This window comes from Salmo salar, chromosome ssa05 (genome assembly GCF_905237065.1).
Source record: "Salmo salar chromosome ssa05, Ssal_v3.1, whole genome shotgun sequence".
Classification (NCBI taxonomy): domain Eukaryota; kingdom Metazoa; phylum Chordata; class Actinopteri; order Salmoniformes; family Salmonidae; genus Salmo; species Salmo salar.
In genome coordinates this window covers 6,736,713-6,761,118 of record NC_059446.1, presented here as the reverse complement: position 1 = coordinate 6,761,118, position 24,406 = coordinate 6,736,713, and the positions used below count along the sequence as shown (strand labels likewise).

Sequence of the window (24,406 nt, the reverse complement as noted above, 5' to 3'; positions counted from 1 at the left end):
TATGTGTAGGTTCTGGGGTGTGTTCTGAAATGTAACACTATACCATAGGTGAAGCTTGGCTTGTCTATATGAGAATCAAGAAATATAAAGAAAAACAAAAAAAACAAAAAAACATTTTTGATATAAAATAACATTATTCATTGTGTTAAGGATTGGGCAGTCAGTGGGCCAGTATTTCTGCTTTACTTTCTCTTTATTCTAATTGTACTGTATTTTAATGAGTATGATGTCATGTCTTTCCTCGTCAATAGAACCTCTGTTGGCCACGGACCGTCTTTTCACCAACGCCCTCATCTGGGAAACGGGATTACATTGTTATTATCTTGTGAGGATTAAGGATTTGTCTCAACCACAGAGTGGTGCTGCCTAACACAAGGAAATCACAACGGGATGTCACAAAAGTCTATTGTTCATATCCCAATAGTAATAATAATAATAATACAATCCTTAAAAACAGGGGGGTGGGTAGTAGTTCTGAACAAAGGGAATATTTTTGTTTTAATAACAGCTTGTAATTTCGGGTGGAGGATAAAAGAAATACAACAGCATGTATTTATGACTTCAGATGTCAAAGGTCGATGGCAATTTGGTATTACCGTGAACATATAATTATTGAGAATGACACCAAATACAAACCAAGTTGTGTGGGATATTACAAATGTTTAAACGTGCTTACAAGGACATGGTGCGGCTGCTGCTGCTGTGATCTGCTGCTGGCGAACCTGTCAACAGGAAACACATTGTAGTGGTGATGAACATGTCAATATGAAACACATTGTAGTGGTGATGAACATGTCAATATGAAACACATTGTAGTGGTGATGAACATGCCAATATGAAACACATTGTAGTGGTGATGAACATGTCAATATGAAACACATTGTACTGGTGATGAATATGAAACACATTGTAGTGGTGATGAACGTGTCAATATGAAACACATTGTAGTGGTGATGAACGTGTCAATATGAAACACATTGTAGTGGTGATGAACATGTCAATATGAAACACATTGTAGTGGTGATGAACGTGTCAATATGAAACACATTGTAGTGGTGATGAACATGTCAATATGAAACACATTGTAGTGGTGATGAATATGTCAATATGAAACACATTGTAGTGGTGATGAACGTGTCAATATGAAACACATTGTAGTGGTGATGAACATGTCAATATGAAACACATTGTAGTGGTGATGAACCTGTCAATATGAAACACATTGTAGTGGTGATGAACATGTCAATATGAAACACATTGTAGTGGTGATGAATATGAAACACATTGTAGTGGTGATGAACATGTCAATATGAAACACATTGTAGTGGTGATGAACATGTCAATATGAAACACATTGTAGTGGTGATGAACGTGTCAATATGAAACACATTGTAGTGGTGATGAACATGTCAATATGAAACACATTGTAGTGGTGATGAATGTGTCAATATGAAACACATTGTAGTGGTGATGAACATGTCAATATGAAACACATTGTAGTGGTGATGAACCTGTCAATATGAAACACATTGTAGTGGTGATGAACCTTTCAATATGAAACACATTGTAGTGGTGATGAACATGTCAATATGAAACACATTGTAGTGGTGATGAATATGAAACACATTGTAGTGGTGATGAACCTGTCAATATGAAACACATTGTAGTGGTGATGAATATGAAACACATTGTAGTGGTGATGAATATGAAACACATTGTAGTGGTGATGAACCTGTCAATATGAAACACATTGTAGTGGTGATGAACATGTCAATATGAAACACATTGTAGTGGTGATGAATGTGTCAATATGAAACACATTGTAGTCTAAGTCTAACTATTTTCAAGCTCCTCTAGACTTGCTATTCAAGAGAACCTGTCAAACTGCGGTTCCTTTTCAAATGATGTTCTCCTCAGGAATTTACATGATTGACAGTGTTCAGATATGTCTCCGGGCTGCAATGTGCGGTCCAATCAAACGTCTTACCCAAGGGCACTATTGACCTTTGTTGCATTCAGGTCCCTTAATATTTCTGGATGTGTCCAAGCAGATTAAACCTTCCTTTAGGCTTGTTGCAATTGATGCTAGTGACTAGTCCTCAGTCCCAAAGGGCACCATATTCCCTTTATAGTGCTCTACTTTCGAACAGGTTGCCATTTGGGACAAAGATTAGAATATATTCCCTAGTTCCAGTCCATTGCTGGTCCTAACCCATGGCTATCTCTGTTATAGAATATATTCCCTAGTTCCAGTCCATTACTGGCCCTAACCCATGGCTATCTCTGTTATAGAATATATTCCCTAGTTCCAGTCCATTGCTGGCCCTAACCCATGTCTATCTCTGTAACTCAAAGTATTTCCTTCCTGTAGGTGTCATCCAGCCATGTGGTGCACAAAGTATCCACAAGGTCCTCCGTCTCTTCCAGTGTGGGAGTTGCTTCTGTCTCTGTGTCCCAAACGGTACCATATTCCCTACAAAGTGCACCACTTTTGACCAGAGCCCTTTCCTTTTGGGCCCTAGTCAAAAGTATTCCACTATGTAAGGGACAGGGTGCAAACAGGCCCTAGTGTCTATGTGGGAGCTGGCTATATTTGACGTCCCTCATTGCGCTCAGCAGAGTTGATTACTGAAGCATGCTGCTGGAATGGGACTGATTGTCACCAGGGATGGAGTTAGCATCAAGGTCATCACAGTGCTATCCTTATAACACACCTCAAAGGTGTAGGTTTATGGAACGACTCCAGTCCCAATTAAAGATTAAAATGGATCACTGGAAGGTGTATTTATATATTGAAATGACGTTTTATTTGGATGTTTTGGCAGTTTGCAAAAAACAATCCCGTTTGCACCTATTCCTTTTGGAGGTTGCTTTGACAAAAGAAAAGACAGCCATCAAATGCTTCCAAGTACTATTGTGGTATAACCTGAGACTGGCATTTCTTATGAAATCATGCACATACTGTACAGTGTTGTGACTCAGCACATCTGGTAGGATTTGGACCAGTAGAAAAAGTGTGAATTTCAATTCAAAGAACGAGAGGAGGAGTCTAATTTGGAAGTGAAATGGGCAAATATGTGTGTATGGTAATGATCATCTGTTCACCGAATTACAGGCCAGCCGGTCGGTTCTACTGATGTGCTGCTACCTCCTTCCCTTTGAGCTGCAGAGACTGGAGAGAGACCTTTTCAGACCTTTACATTTTTATGTGCAAACTTTGAATTATGTTCGGGATTAAGTAAGGCATGACTAATGCGTTCTAATTTCAAAGGGAGTCAATCTATGTATCCTAACAGGCCAGACAAGACCTCCCATCACCCCCGCCGAAAATATACCTACTAATTTGTTTCAGTACTGAGCCTTCAAGTGGCCGTCTGTTGAATGCAAAAGGTTCCCCCTCTTATCTGTTTTCACAAAATGGCGCCAGTCTTTTATCTTGCAAACCGTGATTATGAAGGCCCTACAGTAGTGTGTGATTGTGAATGAGTCCGGAAGGATTCAATCAGTTTCATTTGTACAGACACTGTTGACATCCATAGACAGATGGAACACAGACAGACTGAAGATTAGGGACCATAGTCCAATTAAAGCTGGCTGTTTCTCTTGATGTCTTGTTTGTGACATCCGTGTGTTACTGTTAGAAGGCCAGGTATGCCTCTCAGGTGGCGCCTACCTCAGTCTACACAACAACTTTGTTCCAAATAGCACCACATCCCCTGTATAGTGCACTTCATTTGACAAGTACACAATAAAGCAATGGATGCAATGGACTATATCACTTTAGTATGTTCCCATATTATTTCAGCAACAAAATAACAACAACAGAAATGATCTCGTTTTGTTTTATGACGCTCTAATCTTTCATTGACTGTAGTGTTTAGTCTTCTTGGCCTCAGAAGTAGCTGTGAATGACTTCAATATGCTCTTTAATTAATAAGACTTTAAAGACTCTGGACTCTGTTAACAACAACAATAAAGCAAACTTCTTAAAGTGAACTAAGCAACCGTTTCTGATCATCTATAAAAGCACAGCATCATCTTAATATTCAAGTCATGGCATTAACGGATTGGTTAAAAGCAAAACATAATGACGTGATAAAAAGCCATTATGCGTCACCATATTGTCCCTATGAGAAACATCTGTAAGAAGAGACGGCAACTTGAAAATGACATTTTGTATACAGACCTCCAAAGGCCATGGCCAAAAAATTTTAAAAAAAAGGCCTTTAGTTTCTAGAATAGAGCAAACACAATAATTGAAGAAGAAAAGTGGCTTAGCCTCATTCTCTGATAATTGTATCTGTTTCTAACACACACACACACACAAACACACATACAAACACAAACACACTCACACACACACTGAGTGGATGAAATGAGCTCCCAGTCTGCAACAAATAAAGCCAGTTCTGCTCTGCCCTTGGAGCCGTGGATCAGGAAGTGACTGAAGCACTTCTGTCCCAGTGTAACGCTGTAACACTTGGTCTTGTCCCTAGTCACTGCCTGGATCAGAGAAGCTGCGTTGCCATCATCCCAGAGCTGGCAGCAGTAAGGCCAGGCTTAGAATAACAAATTGGTTAGGGGGAACTGATGATAGCAGGCCAAGAAAGATACTTTGAAGAGGAAACGGCGGACTGGTTTGTGACAAGCATGCAAATGATACATGTCTGAAGGCCCTGCAATGTGGAATGAGCCTATCCCAAAGAAGAAGTGGCACAAGCCATTCTCGTCAAGACTAAACACACTGAGGCGTTTAGCTCAAAAGTATCTTGAATAAACAGAAGAATTAGAGCTTCTCTGTCTTGTCTCTTGTTGCCTGACCTGAATCTGCACAAAATAGAACTCAGATACTTATTCTTCCATTTGCTCTGCATTAATTCAATTCAGATAGTCAGTCTGATGCCTATAATCTTAGGTCTATGTATGGATAGCTGTGTGAGTGACATTGTGTCAATGTGCTGGTCAATAATTGCACGTGTCCCAAAATAAGATCTGCAATTATGATTGATGCTACTTCAATGAATTCTATCGACAGTTTCCAGATTCGTTATATGAAGTTATTACCATTCAGTTAAAAAATCTAATCACGTTTAAACAGACATTATGTTTTTATAATTATGTTTTTATTGTATAATCTGATGACCTATTGATTACAAATGTACAGTGCATTCGGAAAGTATTCAGACCCCTTGACTACAGCCTTTTTCTAAAATGGATTAAATTAATTAATTTCCTCATCAATCTGCACACAATACCCCATAATGACAAAGTGAAAACAGGTTTATAGAATATTTTGCAAATATATTAAATGATTTACATAAGTATTCAGACCCTTTGCTTTGAGACTTGAAAATGAGCTCAGGTGCATCCTGTTTCCATTGATCATCCTTGAGATGTTTCTACAACTTGATTGGAGTCCACCTGTGGTAAATGCAATTGATTAGACATGATTTGGAAAGGCACACACCTGTCTATTTAAAGTCCCACAGTTGACAGTGCATGTCAGAGCAAAAACCAAGCCATGGGGTCGAAGGAATTGTCCGTTGAGCTCCGAAAACAAGATTGTGTTGAGGCACAGATCTGGGGAAGGGTACCAAAACATTTCTGCAGCATTGCATGTCTCCAAGAACACAGTGATTTCCATCATTCTTAAATGGAAGAAGTTTGGAATCACCAAGACTCTTCCGAGAGCTGGCCACCTGGACAAACTGAGCAATCGGAGAAGGGCCTTTTTCAGGGAGGCGACCAAGAAACCGATGGTCACTCTGACAGAGCTCCAGAGTTCCTCTGTAGAGATGGGACAATCTTACAGAAGAACAACCATCTCAGCAGCACTCCACCAATCAGGCCTTTATGGTAGAGTGGCCAGATGGAAGCCACTCCTCAGTAAAAGACACATGACAGCCCGCTTGGAATTTGCCAAAAGGCACCTAAAGGACTCTCAGACCATGAGAAACAAGATTCTCTGGTCTGATGAAACAAAGATTGAACTCTTTGGCTTGAATGCCTAGTGTCACGTCTGGAGGAAACCTGGCACCATCCCTAGGGTGAAGCATGGTGGTGGCAGCATCATTTTTGGGGATGTTTTTCAGCGGCAGGGACTGGGAGACTAGTTTGGATCAAGGGAAAGATGAACAAAGCAAAGTACATAGAGATTCTTGATGAAAACCTTCTACAGAGAAATCAGAACCTCAGACCTAGGCGATGGTTCATCTTCCAACAGGACAACAATTGTAAGTACATAGCCAAGACAATGGCACAAGTCTCTGAATGTCTTTGAGTGAACCAGTCAGGGCCCGGACTTGAACCCGATCTAACATCTCTGGAGAGACCTGAAAATAGCTGTGCAGCAATGCTCCCCATCCAATCTGACAGAGCTTGAGAAGCTAAGCTGTGATTTTACCCACACACTACTACTGTTAATACGTAAGGGAATTTCAACCATTTTTCTCTGGATCTTCTAACAGCAAGGCATCTGTTCTGGTTTGTTGTATTATAAATTAGCAACGTGACAGTTTTCCCAAGGTTTGGTGCAGCCAAGGACGTTCACTAGCTTTTTTTTTTGTGCTTTGATTACACGCAAAGTATCCAGGTCAACAGTTTACCCAGATGACTTCGCCATATGAAAAACCTTCCATAGAAAAATATACCTAGCTAGCTAGCTAGCTACCTCCTTTTAACTTCTCATCCAACTGGTGTTAGCTAGCTAGCTACATCTGCTAGCCTTCTACTAGCTAGCCGCTACTGTTTCACAGCAACTATATTTGCACCCGGTTTAAGAACTCTGAGATTCAGCTGAAAAGATGTTAGCATTGTCAGAAATTATACAAAAAGGCAGCACATTGTCGGTTTGTGCATGTGAGAGCGGTATATTGTGGATGTTATCAAAACTGCTGCACCTACACACGTATTCAAACAGAGCTAAACCTACATGTCACCTTATGGACGCTGTAGCCTCGTTTTAGTCTGACGACTAGAATTTGAGCTACGTTTGGGCAAAAACATTTTCTGACGACCCTAATGCTAACAACTCCTGTCAAAAAAATCCGGTAGATTGGTTCTTGGTAAAGGCCAGACGGATCATGACGAGGTGTTGTGTACCTCCAATCATGTTGATTTGTGAATTTTCATACACATTGGTGTCCTATTGGCTTACATATGATGGTAGGGAGATTGATTTTAACATTGAGCTTCAACCAATCCATACTAAAGTCGAGCCAACCCGGCTAGAATAAAACTGATGGTCAAACACAGTGAGTGGTTGGTCAATTACTAACAAGCAGTGCCGTTTACACTGTAATTACATTATTTTCCTGGCACCTTAGTCAAAGGACTAAGGACTAGCATCTTCTGAGTGCCTTTGGACTGTTTCTCATGGAAATTAGCCCTCCTCCAAGCCAAAACAATTATGGCAATGCATTGGCTACACTACAGAACTGCTGTAAGCATGGCATGGCATGTCAAAGTGCAGGCAGGACATCAGACAAATAGAATGTTTCCTTGTGTAGGAGGAAGCGATTGGTTCACACTGGTTTGAGTAGTTCATGTAGTCATAGTATATATTTCTGATCAATTATTACATCATATGATGTGCTTTATAATGCATTATACACAGTTCATAAGAAGTTATAAGGCATTACGAAGAGGGTATTCAAAATGTTACTCACACTTTTTTTCTCGTCTCTAATTATAATTGCTTTGTAGTTGGGCTCATTATGGCAAAGTGCTTGTATTTGTGCTTTCCTTAAGGAGATGTACTGTAGTGTTACCTTCATCTAATACACTAAATACTAAACACACATGGAAACTAGTAAAAACCCACAGAGCTTGGAGGGAAGTTCATTAGTGCTTCGTGCCCTGTCAGCCTGTCTGTGAGTCTGTGTTGTTTCACTGTTTGACTGACAGAGTCTATCTAAAAACATGGCAGGTAGATACTCCAACTGTCTTGTAGGTTTTTACCATTAAAATGATATTCAATTAGGCTTTGATGGCTTATTGCCTGAAACCACGCCTTTATAATGATTTCAGGTAGAACATTCAAGTTGAAATATGTTCTTGCCTTGGAGCCCCATCAAAATAATTGTTTTGATATGTCGTGTTTTTTTTTTATTTGGCACAGACAATAATTGGAAATGATCCTAGCTAGGGAAAATATTTTTGGGAGTTATGTTGACTGAAACGAGCTACAGTCCCTTGGCTTGATATGATGGAATTTGAGTCCAACATCAGGCTAATAGAAAGTCCGTCAGTGGTTTGGGGGGAGTGGGAGAGAAAGTGTTTCTATGTACTGTGTTGTCACTTTGATTGCATGTCCAAAGAAGTAGCTGGATAATAATACAGGGATTGAAACCTCCCAAATTGCCTAGGGCTAATGATCAGGTGGGGAGGGGGTAGGGGGGGTTGGAAAAGGCTGTTGGTGAAACACAGCTAGCCTCTCCATTTCTATGGAAACCTTCTATTATTGTTCACTGAATGCTTCTCCACACATCTGGGACATTTGTATCCTTCCTTATTCTATACTGTATCTATTATTTTCTATTCATATACCTTTCATAATGTATATACACACCATCATATATATATATATATATATATACATTCCAGACTCTGACATTGCTCGTTCTAATATTTATATTTTTCTTAATTCCTTTCTTTAAATGTTTTGTTTTGTATTGATCATGTCACTACTGTACTGTTGGAGCTAGGAATAAAAACATTTCGTTACACCTGCGATAACATGTGCAAAATATGTGTACGCCACCAATACCATTTGATTTGTTTTGAAATAGGTAGAGTAGACTACAAGCATATCATTTAGTACTGATAAATCCTATATAATTTAGTACTGATACATCCTATATCATTTAGGACTGATAAATCCTATATCATTTAGTACTGTTAAATTCTATATTATTTAGTACTGATAAATCCTATCATTTAGTACTGATAAATCCTATATAATTTTGTACTGATAAATCCTATATCATTTAGTACTGATACATCCTATATCATTTAGTACTGATAAATCCTATATAATTTAGTACTGTTAAATTCTATATTATTTAGTACTGATAAATCCTATATCATTTAGTACTGATAAATCCTGTATAATTTTGTACTGATAAATCCAATATCATTTAGTACTGATAAATCCTATATCATTTAGTACTGATAAATCCTATACCATTTAGTACTGATAAATCCTATATCATTTAGTACTGATAAATCCTATATCATTTAGTACTGATAAATCCTATATCATTTAGTACTGTTAAATCCTGTATTATTTAGTACTGATAAATCCTATATCATTTAGTACTGATAAATCCTATGTCATTTAGTACTGATAAATCTATATAACTTTGTACTGATAAATCCTATTTCATTTAGTACTGATAAATCCTATATCATTTAGTACTGATAAATCCTATATAATTTTGTACTGATAAATCCAATATCATTTAGTACTGATAAATCCTATATCATTTAGTACTGATAAATCCTATACCATTTAGTACTGATAAATCCTATATCATTTAGTACTGATAAATCCTATATAATTTAGTACTGATAAATCCTATATCATTTAGTACTGTTAAATCCTGTATTATTTAGTACTGATAAATCCTATATAATTTTGTACTGATAAATCCTATATCATTTAGTACTGATAAATCCTATATCATTTAGTACTGATAAATCCTATATCATTTAGTACTGTTAAATTCTATATTATTTAGTACTGATAAATCCTATATCATTTAGTACTGATAAATCCTATATAATTTTGTACTGATAAATCCAATATCATTTAGTACTGATAAATCCTATATCATTTAGTACTGATAAATCCTATACCATTTAGTACTGATAAATCCTATATCATTTAGTACTGATAAATCCTATATCATTTAGTACTGATAAATCCTATATCATTTAGTACTGTTAAATCCTATATAACTTTGTACTGATAAATCCTATTTCATTTAGTACTGATAAATCCTATATCATTTAGTACTGATAAATCCTATATCATTTAGTACTGTTAAATCCTATATCATTTAGTACTGTTAAATTCTATATTATTTAGTACTGATAAATCCTATATCATTTTATCTCATTGTATATAGACTTATTTTTCTACTGTATTATTGACTTTATGTTTGTTTTTACTCCATGTGTAACTCTGTGTTGTTGTATGTTGTCGAACTGCTTTGCTTTATCTTGGTCAGGTCGCAGTTGTAAATGAGAACTTGTTCTCAACTTGCCTACCTGGTTAAATAACGGTGAAATAAAATAAATAAATAAACAATTGGCTCAGCGTCATCCGGGTTAGGTGAGGGTTTGGCCGGGATAGGCCGTCATTGTAAAAAAAAAAAATTAAATAAAGGTTAAATAAAAAATTATAACAAAATAATAATAATAAAAATACTGGACAGTCAGACAGGTATAAAGCTGAGTCACACACAACACTCATACAACTGTATAGATGATATAATACTGGATCAAATTGGGTACATCTGGTATTTCAGGAATCCATTGCTGGTGAATCCCTTCATCGTAACAAAACAATATTCCAAATAGACTTGTTTTTTGTGCTTGTTCCATTCTTTTTATTCACTACCTGTCAGCGGCTCATGTCATGGTGTACAGTTCCACCAGCAGTGGAATCCATAGACAGTATTTTTATTCTTCCTGCTTCAGATCAAAAACATTGAAGTCACATGATCAAAGTCATTTGATAATCCTGGAACTTCAGCATTGCTTTAATCCCAGTGAGAGAAAAAAATGTTTTAATTTTTTTTTTAAACAATGTACCGCGGTAAACACAAAAATGTCAGAAAAAAAGTAAATGGAATTACAGTTGACTAAATGCAGCAACAGCAAGGCACTTTGTAGAGATAGCCAGGAAGTTAGCTGACAGTATAAAGCCTCTCTGTGTATGTGCAGAGAATGCCAGTGGTGCCCAATGGCCCCCACTCACCCGACATACCAATGTGTCCCAAAAGAAAAAGCCCTGTCTACTCGACACTGGGAGTGAATGGTGCTCTTGTTTTCAGGTTTGTAGGGGGTCTGCCTTGAATGTGAACAGCATGGGTTGTATCCTGCATGGGCTATGACGGCCTAGGGAATGAAAGCTAATGTAGTTCCCAAGGGTAGCTATTTTGCTAGCTAGCTCAGAAAGAAGAGTGTGAGTGCTAGCTCTTCTTTACCGAGATGTTTTCTATTGCTATCTATTAATAACCCCCTAGAGTAGATGTCTGCGCCCTGCAAAAATCTAAACTGAACAAAAATATAAACGCAACATGTAAAGTGTTTCACGAGCTGAAATAAAAGACGCCAAACATTTCCATATGCACAAAAGGCTCATTTCTCTTAGATGTTGTGCACAAATTTGTTTACATCCCTGTTAGTGAGCATTTCACCTTTGCTAAAATAATCCATCCAGCTGACAGGTGTGGCACATCAAGGACCTGTTTAAACAGCATTACCATTACACAGGTGCACCTTGTACTGGGGACAATAAAAGGCCACTCTAAAATGTGCAGATTTGTCACACAACACAAAGCCACAGATGTCTAAAATTTTTAGGAAGCGTGTAATTGGCATTCTGACTGCATGAATGTCCACCAGAGCTGTTGCAAGATCATTTAATGTTAATTTATCTACCATAAGCCTACTCCAATGTCGTTTTAGAGAATTTGGCAGTACGCCTCACAACCGCAGACCACGTGTAACCATGACAGCACAGGACCTCCACATCTGGCTTCTTCACCTGCAGGATATTCTGCGACCAGCCACCCAGACAGCTGATGGAACTGTGGGTTTGCATAACCTAAGAATCTTTGCACAAACTGTAAGAAACCGTCTCAGGGAAGCTCATCTATGTGATCGTCGTCCTCCCCAGGGTCTTGACCTGACTGCAGTTCTGCGTCATAACCGACTCAGTGGGCAAATGCTCACCTTCAATGGCCACTGGCACACTGAAGTGTGATCTTCACAGATTAATCCAAGTTACCGGGGAGATGGTAGAAAGCGTGTATGGTGTCGTGTGGGCGAGCGGTTTGCTGATGTCAACGTTGTGAACAGAGTGCTCCATGGTGGTGGTGGGGTTATGGTATGGGCAGGTATAAGCTACGGACAACGAACACAATTGGATTTTATCGATGGCAATTTGATTGCACAGAGATACTGTGACGAGATCCTGAGGCCCATTGTCATGCCATTCATCCGCCGCCATCACCTCATGTTTCAGCATGATAATCCACGGCCCCACGTCGCAAGGATCTGTGTACAATTCCTGGAAGCTGAAATTGTCCCAGTTCTTCAATGGCCTGCATACCCACCAGACATGTCATCCATTGAGCATGTTTGGGATGCTCTGGATTGACATGTACAACAGCGTGTTCCAGTTACTGCCAATATCCAGAAACTTCTCACAGCCATTAAAGAGGAGTGGGACAACATTCCACAGTCCACAATCAACAGCCTGACCAACTCTATGCGAAGGAGATGTGTCGCGCTGCATGAGGAAAATGGTGGTCTCACAAGATACTGACTGATTTTCTGATCCACGCCCCTACCTTTTTTGTAAAGGTATCTGTGGCCAACAGATGCATAAAAGTATCTGTATTCCCAGTCATGTGAAATCAATAGATTCGGGCCTAATGAATTTATTTCAATTGACTGATTTCCTTATATGAACTATAACTCAGTAAAATCTTTGAAATTGTTACATGTTGCGGTGATATTTTTGTTCAATGTAATTAGCATAATAAAACAAATCACAGCAAAATCTGTCAGTTTAAGCTTTCCTCCGCCGATGTCGCCCTTCCGCATCTGCGGTGAAAGGTGGCAGAGCTAGCGGAGTGTTTGTTAGACAATGAGACATCCGAAAAATCAGTCTTCTCATGAAAAACATCTGTAGCGTCAAGAAAAGTTTGGCCTACAAACTCTCACAAACACAATGGTGTTCTCCGACCCTCGCAAGTGTCAGGAGACTCGTCTGAAGTCCGTACAGTTGATCTGCCAACTCCTGTCTGTAGTGCCCGAACAGTTTGGGCTACACAGTAATATAACCCCTCTATGGAATGGTGAGCCCTCTATGGTGAGTAAAGTAAGACATTAGGAGGTGGTGTAGATGTGATGTAAAAGGTGTGAAGTAAAAAAATATATTTTGTCAAATTGTTGCTATTGTGCTATAGCTAGAAAAGCTACTGTAGTCTCCTCTACTGTAGTCTCCTATACTGTAGTATCTTAGTCTCCTCTACTGTAGTCTCCTCTACTGTAGTATCTTAGTCTCCTCTACTGTAGTCTCCTATACTGTAGTATCTTAGTCTCCTCTACTGTAGTCTCCTCTACTGTAGTATCTTAGTCTCCTCTACTGTAGTCTCCTCTACTGTAGTATTTTAGTCTCCTCTACTGTAGTCTCCTCTACTGTAGTATCTTAGTCTCCTCTACTGTAGTATCTTAGTCTCCTCTACTGTAGTCTCCTCTACTGTAGTATCTTAGTCTCCTCTACTGTAGTCTCCTCTACTGTAGTCTTCTCTACTGTAGTCTCCTCTACTGTAGTCTCCTCTACTATAGTCAAGTCTACTATAGTCAAGTCTACTGTAGTCGTCTCTACTATAGTCTCCTCAACAGTAGTCTCCTAGTTTCCTCTTCTACTGTATTCTCCTCTACTGTATGGATAATGACGCTGGAGGGGATGGCTGCTATTTTACGAGCTCCTAACCAACTATGCTATTTTGTTTGTTTTTTTGCATTGTTTGTAACTCATTTTGTACATAATGTTTCTGCTACCGTCTCTTATGACCGAAAAGAGCTTCTGGAAATCAGAACAGCGAATACTCATCTCGAACTGGACAAAGATTTTTTATTTAATGAGTTCGACGAGAAGGATATACTGCTCCATCGAGACAAGGCCCAAATCTCTGTCATCAGTGTGAAGAAAAGACAGAGAAAATAAAAGGGGGAGGAGGGCAGGGTGCCAGTAGGTAAAGCACCATTACCCTCTGTATTATTGGCCAACGTGCAATCATTTGAAAACAAACTGGATGATCTACGATTAGACTATCCTACCAACGGGACATTAAAAACGGTATAATCTTGTCTCACCGAGACGTGGCTAAACGACGACACGGATAATATAGAGCTGGCTGGCTTCTCCGTGCATCGGCATGACAACGCAGCTACGTCGGGTAAGACGAGGGGTGGGGGTGTGTGTCCATTTGTCAATAACTGCTGGTGTGTGATGTCTAATATTAAAGAAGTCTCGAGGTATTGCTCGCCTGAGGTAGAATACCTCACGATAAGCTGTAGACCACATTATCTAGCAAGAGAGTTTTCATCTATAATATTCGTAGCCATCTATTTACCACCACAAACCATTGCTGGCACTAATACCGCACTCAATGAGCTGTATAACCTGTTAGGGCTAGGGGGCAGTATTGACACGGCTGGATAAAAAACGTACCCGATTTAATCTGGTTACTACTCCTGCCCAGTAACTAGAATATGCATATAATTATTGGCTTTGGATAGAAAACACCCTAAAGTTTCTAAAACTGTTTGAATGGTGTCTGTGAGTATAACAGAACTCATATGGCAGGCAAAAACCTGAGAAGATTTCATGCAGGAAGTGGCCTGTCTGACAAGGTGTCGTTCTTCTTGCCTCTGTTTATTGAAGACTGAGGATCTCTGCTATAACGTGACACTTCCTACGGCTCCCATAGGCTCTCAGAAGGCGGCAAAAAGCTGAATCGTGGCTTTGCAGGCTCTGGCTGAAACAAAGTAGCGCGTTTGGGTAGTGGCTGGTTACAGTACTGTGAGACTCAGGCGCGTGCCCACGTCGACCGAATGCTTTGTTTTCTTTCCTCTGTTTACCTAAACGCAGATTCCCGGTCGGAATATTATCGCTTTTTTACGAGAAAAATGGCATAAAAATGGATTTTAAACAGCGGTTGACATGCTTCGAAGTACGGTAATGGAATATTTAGAAATGTTTTGTCACGAATTGCGCCATGCTCGTGACCCTTATTTACACTTCGGATAGTGTCTTGAACGCACGAACAAAACGCCGCTATTTGGATATAACGATGGATTATTTTGGACCAAACCAACATCTGTTATTGAAGTAGCAGTCCTGGGAGTGCATTCTGACGAAGAACATCAAAGGTAATCAAACATTTGTAATAGTAAATCTGACTTTGGTCAGGGCTAAACTTGGTGGGTGTCTATATAGCTAGCCGTGATGGCTGGGCTATCTACTGAGAATATTGCAAAATGTGCTTTCACCGAAAAGCTATTTTAAAATCGGACACCTCGATTGCACAAAGGAGTTCTGTATCTATAATTCTTAAAATAATTGTTATGTTTTTTTGTGAACGTTTATCGTGAGTAATTTAGTAAATTCACCGGAGGTTTGCGGGGGGTATGCTAGTTCTGAACGTCACATGCTAATGTAAAAAGCTGGTTTTTGATATAAATATGAACTTGATTGAACAAAACATGCATGTATTGTATAACATAATGTCCTAGGTGTGTCATCTGATGAAGATCATCAAACTTAGTGCTGCATTTAGCTGTCTTCTGGGTTTTTGTGACATTATATGCTAGCTTGAAAAATGGGTGTCTGATTATTTCTGTCTGGGTACTCTGCTGACATAATCTAATGTTTTGCTTTCGTTGTAAAGCCTTTTTGAAATCGGACAGTGTGGTTTTCCTGTTTCTTTATGGCCTTAAAACCTCTCTGGGCTAGGCGGGACGAAATCGTCCCACCTACGCAACAGCCAGTGTAATCCTGTGGCGCGATTTTCAAATACCTTAGAAATGCTATTACTTCAATTTCTCAAACATATGACTATTTTACACCATTTTAAAGACAACACTCTCGTTAATCTAACCACACTGTCCGATTTCAAAAAGGCTTTACAACGAAAGCAAAACATTAGATTATGTCAGCAGAGTACCCAGCCAGAAATAATCAGACACCCATTTTTCAAGCTAGCATATAATGTCACAAAAACCCAGAAGACAGCTAAATGCAGCACTAACCTTTGATGATCTTCATCAGATGACACACCTAGGACATTATGTTATACAATACATGCATGTTTTGTTCAATCAAGTTCATATTTATATCAAAAACCAGCTTTTTACATTAGCATGTGACGTTCAGAACTAGCACCCCGCAAACCTCCGGTGAATTTACTAAATTACTCACGATAAACGTTCACAAAAAACATAACAATTATTTTAAGAATTATAGATACAGAACTCCTTTGTGCAATCGAGGTGTCCGATTTTAAAATAGCTTTTCGGTGAAAGCTCATTTTGCAATATTCTCAGTAGATATCCCAGCCATCACGGCTAGCTATTTAGACACCCACCAAGTTTAGCCCTGACCAAAGTCAGATTTACTATTACAAAAGTTTGATTACCTTTGATGTTCTTCGTCAGAATGCACTCCCAGGACTGCTACTTCAATAACAAATGTTGGTTTGGTCCAAAATAATCCATCGTTATATCCAAATAGCGGCGTTTTGTTCGTGCGTTCAAGACACTATCCGAAGTGTAAATAAGGGTCACAAGCATGGCGCAATTCGTGACAAAACATTTCTAAATATTCCATTACGGTACTTCGAAGCATGTCAACCGCTGTTTAAAATCAATTTTTATGCCATTTTTCTCATAAAAAAGCGATAATATTCCGACCGGGAATCTGCGTTTAGGTAAACAGAGGAAAGAAAACAAAGCATTCGGTCGACGCGGGCACGCGCCTGAGTCTCACAGTACTGTAACCAGCCACTACCCAAACGCGCTACTTTTTTTCAGCCAGAGCCTGCAAAGCCACGATTCAGCTTTTTGCCGCCTTCTGAGAGCCTATGGGAGCCGTAGGAAGTGTCACGTTATAGCAGAGATCCTCAGTCTTCAATAAACAGAGGCAAGAAGAACGACACCTTGTCAGACATGCCACTTCCTGCATGAAATCTTCTCAGGTTTTGGCCTGCCATATGAGTTCTGTTATACTCACAGACACCATTCAAACAGTTTTAGAAACTTTAGGGTGTTTTCTATCCAAAGCCAATAATTATATGCATATTCTAGTTACTGGGCAGGAGTAGTAACCAGATTAAATCGGGTACGTTTTTTTATCCGGCTGTGTCAATACTGCCCCCTAGCCCTAACAGGTTAATGTCGACAGGGCAGAAGTGGAGCGGGTCGAGAGTTTCAAGACCCTTGGTGTCCACATCACCAATGAACTATCATGATCCAAACACACCAAGACAGTTGTGAAGTGGGCATGACAACACATTTTCCCTCTCAGGAGACTGAAAAGATTTGGCATGGGTCCCCAGATCCAAGCAACTTCTCAGCATCTGACCGTAAGGTGCTACAGAGGGTAGTGCGTACGGCCCAGTACATCACTGGGGCCAAGCTTCCTGACATCCAGGATTTATATACTAGGCAGTGTCAGAGGAAGGCCCAAAAAATGGTCAAAGTCTCCAGTCACCGAAGTCATAGACTGTTCTCTCTGCTACCGCAAGACAATCAGTACCAGCGCGCCAAGTCTAGGGTCAAAAGGCACCTGAACAGCTTCTACCCCCAAGCCATAAGACTGTTGAGAATGAATCAAATGGCCACCCGGACTATTGACACCCCCCCCCCTTTGTTTTTATACTGCTACTGCTCACTGTGTATTATCTATGTATATTTACTTTACAAATGACCTCGACTAACCTGTACCCCGCACATTGACCCCGTTATTGTTATGTAATGTTCTTATTTTTTTTTACTTTCCTTTATTTAGTCAATATTTTCATAACTCTATTTCTTGAACTGCATTGTTGGTTAAGGGCTTGTAAGTAAGCATTGTCGGCGCATGTGACAAATGGAATTTTATTTGATTGGATTTGTAGTCTCCTAGTCTCCTTTACTGTAGTCTCCTCTGCTGTATTCACCTCTACTGTAGTCTCCTCTCCTGTAATCTTCTAGTCTCCCCTGCTGTAAGGTCCTCTACTGTAATCTCCTCTGCTGTAATCTTCTAGTCTCCTCTGCTGTATTCACCTCTACTGTAGTCTCCTCTCCTGTAATCTTCTAGTCTCCCCTGCTGTAAGGTCCTCTCCTGTAACCTTCTAGTCTCCCCTGCTGTAAGGTCCTCTACTGTAATCTTCTAGTCTCCCCTGCTGTAAGGTCCTCTCCTGTAACCTTCTAGTCTCCCCTGCTGTAAGGTCCTCTACTGTAACCTTCTAGTCTCCCCTGCTGTAAGGTCCTCTACTGTAATCTTCTAGTCTCCCCTGCTGTAAGGTCCTCTCCTGTAACCTTCTAGTCTCCCCTGCTGTAGGGTCCTCTACTGTAGTCTCTTGAAAGGCACAATACATGTATTTATTAGACAGAGAACTTCTGACGTAGGCGTACATCAAATCGGAGTAGCGTAACGGACAACTCAAAATACATTGGAAGAACTGGGACATACAAATACATGAAACATACTGTCAAAGCACATAGGAAGAACTGGGACATACAAATACATGAAACATACTGTCAAAATACATTGGAAGAACTGGGACATACAAATACATTTCTAGAAACATACTGTCAATATTTGACTTCAAAACAAAGTGATTGGGCTCTTTGATCTGGATAGCTAACATATACAATACACACAGCAGATATTTCCTGGGGCTGTAATGAGTGAGCTAATATATTTTAACAGGATTAACAGCATTCAAATCACATTTCATTCTCTTAGCAGAACAAAACAATGGTGTTCATAGAAGGAATGTTCATTTATTACAGCTGCAGAGAAGCTTAATCTTACATGGCACCCTATTTCATACAAAGTGCACTACTTTTGAACAGGACCCTATGAGGCACTGGTCAAAAGTGGTGCACAACATAGGGAATTGGGTCTCATTTGGGATGCACCCTAAATGTAATGTGTGCTTATCTCATCCATGAATATTTCATCAATAAACTAGACGCAATGCAGCTATCTGTGAATCTGTCTCTGAGTGTTAATATGAAATCTGTGTTATGTGTTTTCATTATCTGAAATCTGAATACAATGGTTATGAGATTGATGTCAACGTAAATGTAATACCGTATAATTAAGGTTCTGACTGTCTAATCTACAAATCACCCTCTGGTCTGGTGCACTGGTAGATCTGATAGGGAGCACATCACATTATCGACAAGCACAGCAAAGGTCCATGGATTACACCAACCACATAATGATGTATTGTTCTCGTCCAGAGCCAAGATCAATCAATCAATCAATCCTATTTTAATTGTCACATGCTTCATAAACAACAAATGGAGACGAACAGTAAAATACTTACTTATGGGCTTTTCTCAACAATGCTGAAAGGTGATTTCTTTTTGTTTTGTGCGAGAAAGGTGTAAATGATCTGAAACATGAGTTTGAAGGGGTTGTAGTGAGACTTGAATTGGTCACTAAACTACCCTGAAGTCCTGCCTTTACTAGAGACAACAGTATATTGCACATCTAGGATCGCTTTGAGGATCGCTGTCATGATTTAGTGCTGAGGTTCTCATGAACGTGCACGTCTAATCTGTTTTGCTCTATGACGTTCACAAGCCACACAAGAGTGGTTAGAAGGTAAGTGGATCTTCTACATAGAAGATTCTAGGAAATACCAGGACATAGTGTCTACAATACTGTAAGGGGTTCTTCTACATGGAAGACCATAGGAAATACCAAGACATAGTGTCTATAATACTGTAAGGGGTTCTTCTACATAGAAAAGCATAGGAGATACCAGGACATAGTGTCTATGATACTGTAAGGGGTTCTTCTACATAGAAGACCATAGGAAATACCAGGACATAGTGTCTATAATACTGTAAGGGGTTCTTCTACATGGAAGACCATAGGAAATACCAAGACATAGTGTCTATAATACTGTAAGGGGTTCTTCTACATGGAAGACCATAGGAAATACCAGGACATAGTGTCTATGATACTGTAAGGGGTTCTTCTACATAGAAAAGCATAGGAAATACCAAGACATAGTGTCTATAATACTGTAAGGGGTTCTTCTACATGGAAGACCATAGGAAATACCAGGACATAGTGTCTATAATACTGTAAGAGGTTCTTCTACATGGAAGACCATAGGAAATACCAAGACATAGTGTCTATAATACTGTAAGGGGTTCTTCTACATGGAAAATCATAGGAGATACCAGGACCTAGTGTCTATGATACTGTAATGAGCTCACTGTAATAAGCTCACATACATAGTTGCTGTCAAAAACTCCAAACACTACACAGTTGTTGCTGTTTGATATTCATTTCCCACTGAGCAAACAGCATTCTTATGAATATGTTTTTATCATGTTTTTGCATGGTGGACCTTATATTTGTAAACTCATGAATGCAAGTGTTTACGTCAAATTGTTTTGTATACTACTTGTAGCCCTGGTTGTCCTGAAAATAAAACAGTAAAACACTTCAATGTGAGGCTAAGTATGAGGGCAGAGCAAGCAGATGAATAAAAGCAGTGAACCCTAGGTTTTTCACTGTGGGAATCCCAGGGACCATGCATAATTGGGAATCCACACTGCGCCGTGGTGTATTCTCACTCCTAAAAAGGAACTGGGTCTGCTTTGGAGACGGGCTCAGCAGAGGCGACAGGCCTCGGTATCTCCATGCACCTGTGGCAAAGCTGACATATCAAAGAGCTCCCCTTTGTCAGCCAGTAGTAAGTCTGTTTCTTACCTGATGGCAGAGAGATTAGAGCACTTTGCAGCCTATCGCTTCAAGCACCGTGTGGAATTTTGTTTGAAGCTGCTAAGGAAACGCGGGGGTTAAGTTCTCAGGGACAGGGTAGCATCTCATGCAGAGAGTTGCTTAGACTGTCGCTATTTTCATGACATCCTGAACCCTTTAAAGTGAAAATGTCAATTATGTGTCAAACAGACTTACCTGGACAGAGATGTTATGTTGTGTAGAGACTCATACACTACAACAAAGTTTGTATGGAGAACTTTCAAGCGCCAAAACAAATAACTGTAGCTGATATCGAGCTATTTTTAAGACTTGTTGAGTATTCCATTAATGTTGGAGAAGAAAATGGCTCTCAAACTGCATTCAGATTCTGACAAGTAGGAGACATTTAATTAGAGGTGACTAACGTCTTATTTTTAACACATTGCATTTTCAACATACTGCAATATCACTCTCTCAAGGAGGTCCATTATCATGTGAGGATGTGTCTTCCTGTTCCATGCAGATTGTGAAGAGAACAATAATAGTATCAGCTTAAAGGCGTTAGACACTGATGACGGGCACTTTCTGAGTTTTAATTTTGCAGAAAGAGCAGACAGGGTCATTGAAAGGGGTTGCTGACATCAACCTACCTACACAGTGTACTGTAGTTTAACCTTGCAACAGGACAGCAGATTCTCTTGGCCTGCATGGTGTGATGGTCTATCTACCTGTAAGCACTGTAAGCTCTTCTCAGGTTACAGTAGTGCATCACATTGTATATATACTGTATATACCTGTTTATCATATACATACCGTACAATATATCATATTGTATACATACTGTATAATATATCATATTGTATATACTGTATATACTGTTTATCCTATCATATACATACTGTATAATATTTCATATTGTATATATAGTATAATATATCATATTGTATACATATTGTATAATATATCATATTGTATATATAGTATAATATATCATATAGTATATATAATGTATATCATGTTTCATACTTATTGTATAATATATCATATTGCATATATATTGTATAATATATCATATTGTATTTATACTATATAATATATCACATTGTATATATACTGTATATCATATTATATATATTTACAATATATCATCTTGCATATATACTGTATATCATATTGTATACATATTGTATAATATATCATATTGTATATATATTGTAAAATATATCATATTGTATTTATACTGTATAATATGTCATATTGTATATATATGATATAATATATCATATTGTACATATACTGTCTATACTGTATGATATATCAAATTGTGTATACGTATGGTATAATAAATCAAATTGAATATATACTGTATAATATATCATATTGCATATATACTGTATATTATATCATATTATATACATACTATATTCTATATCATATAGTATTTATATCTCTATAATATAAAATATTGTATATATATACTGTATAATATATACTAGTGTATATATACTGTATAATAGATCATATTGTATATCATATTGTATGTAGATCATATTCTATATCATATTGTATATGTATATACTATATATATACTATTGTATATATACTGTATATTTAGATTGTATATACACTGTATAATATATCATATTGTATACATACTGTATAATATATCATATTGTATATATACTGTATAATACATCAAATAAATATATACTGTATATTACATCATCATGGATATATACTGTATATTACATCATATTGTGTATATACTGTATAATATATCATGTTGTGTAAACATACTGTATAATATATCGTATTGTATATATAATGTATAATATATCATATTGTATTTCTATCTCTATAGTATATGACATTGTATATATACTGTATAATATATCATATTGTGTATATACTGTATGTAGATCATATTCTATATCATATTGTATTTATACTGTATAATATATCATATTGTATATGTACTGCATATTACATCATATTGGATATATACTGTATATATATCATATTGTTTGCAGGAAGCTCATGAAATAAGTGAAAACTGTGTAGGAAAGCATGTGTTCAAGAATTGAAAATTGGGAACTTATTGAGTTAATCAAGCCATTCTCATCATACCCCCCATGCCAAAACACACACACACACACACACACATGCACTCACACCGACACACACACCGACACACACACCGACACACACACACACACACACACACACACACACACACACACACACACACACACACACACACACACACACACACACACACACACTCCCCCTGCCTCCAAAACATCAGTCATGTTTATGTTTATTTATCCTGATCTAGTAACAGTTCCAGTATCTACTCTTTGGGAGGAAATTGTTTAAACTAATTCAGACAACCAAGCTTGGCCATCGGCCCTTTAATATTGCATGAGATGAGTGTTTACGCTGTTTGCTGCTGCAGTGCCAGTGAAGCTAGCTAACTGGGGTTGTGTGTGTGTGTGTGTGTGTGTGTGTGTGTGCGTGTGTGTGTGCGTGTGTGTGTGTGTGTGTGTCCGCGCGTGCGTGCGTGCGTGTGTGTGTAAGTGCGTGCGGCTTTTTTTCTCTCCATCAGCCCCAGTAGTTATTGTTGCTACAGCCAGATTCTCTTTAAGTTGTGATGAAATATAGATGTTGGTAGTGTGGACAGTTCAGTGTCTCTTCTCTCCTGGTGATACCATAAGGAAGACATTAATGGTGTCAGGGAGCATTAGGAGTGCGTACCCCGGTAACATAATTGGATATGAGGGGCTAACAACTGACACCTGCCTCCGGAGGTAGCTAGTTAAGGTTTCGGGGGGCTAGTCTGTGAAGTCCTGCTCCATTCCATGTGAGGCCTGTTCATTCCCCCTGTTGTGAGTGGTTCCGTCGTTGTTAGGCTCTATATTCCCTGTTGTGAGTGGTCCGTCGTTGTTAGGCTCTATATTCCCTGTTGTGAGTGGTTCCGTCGTTGTTAGGCTCTATATTCCTGTTGTGAGTGGTTCCGTCGTTGTTAGGCTCTATATTCCCTGTTGTGAGTGGTTCCGTCGTTGTTAGGCTCTATATTCCCTGTTGTGAGTGGTTCCGTCGTTGTTAGGCTCTATATCCCCTGTTGTGAGTGGTTCCGTCGTTGTTAGGCTCTATATTCCCTGTTGTGAGTGGTTCCGTCGTTGTTAGGCTCTATATTCCCTGTTGTGAGTGGTTCCGTCGTTGTTAGGCTCTATATTCCCTGTTGTGAGTGGTTCCGTCGTTGTTAGGCTCTATATTCCCTGTTGTGAGTGGTTCCGTCGTTGTTAGGCTCTATATTCCTGTTGTGAGTGGTTCCGTCGTTGTTAGGCTCTATATTCCTGTTGTGAGTGGTTCCGTCGTTGTTAGGCTCTATATTCCCTGTTGTGAGTGGTTCCATCGTTGTTAGGCTCTATATCCCCTGTTGTGAGTGGTTCCGTCGTTGTTAGGCTCTGTATTCCCTGTTGTGAGTGGTTCCGTCGTTGTTAGGCTCTATATTCCCTGTTGTGAGTGGTTCCGTCGTTGTTAGGCTCTATATTCCTGTTGTGAGTGGTTCCGTCGTTGTTAGGCTCTATATCCCCTGTTGTGAGTGGTTCCGTCGTTGTTAGGCTCTATATTCCCTGTTGTGAGTGGTTCCGTCGTTGTTAGGCTCTA

General features: G+C 39.0%; 1 protein-coding gene across 1 annotated transcript in view; it reads left to right on the top strand.

Moving 5' to 3' along the window:
* Positions 1–24,406, top strand: part of LOC106604166 (protocadherin-11 X-linked) — a 258,929-nt gene that overhangs the window by 86,977 nt on the left and 147,546 nt on the right. The gene's annotated exons all lie outside the window — the stretch shown is intronic.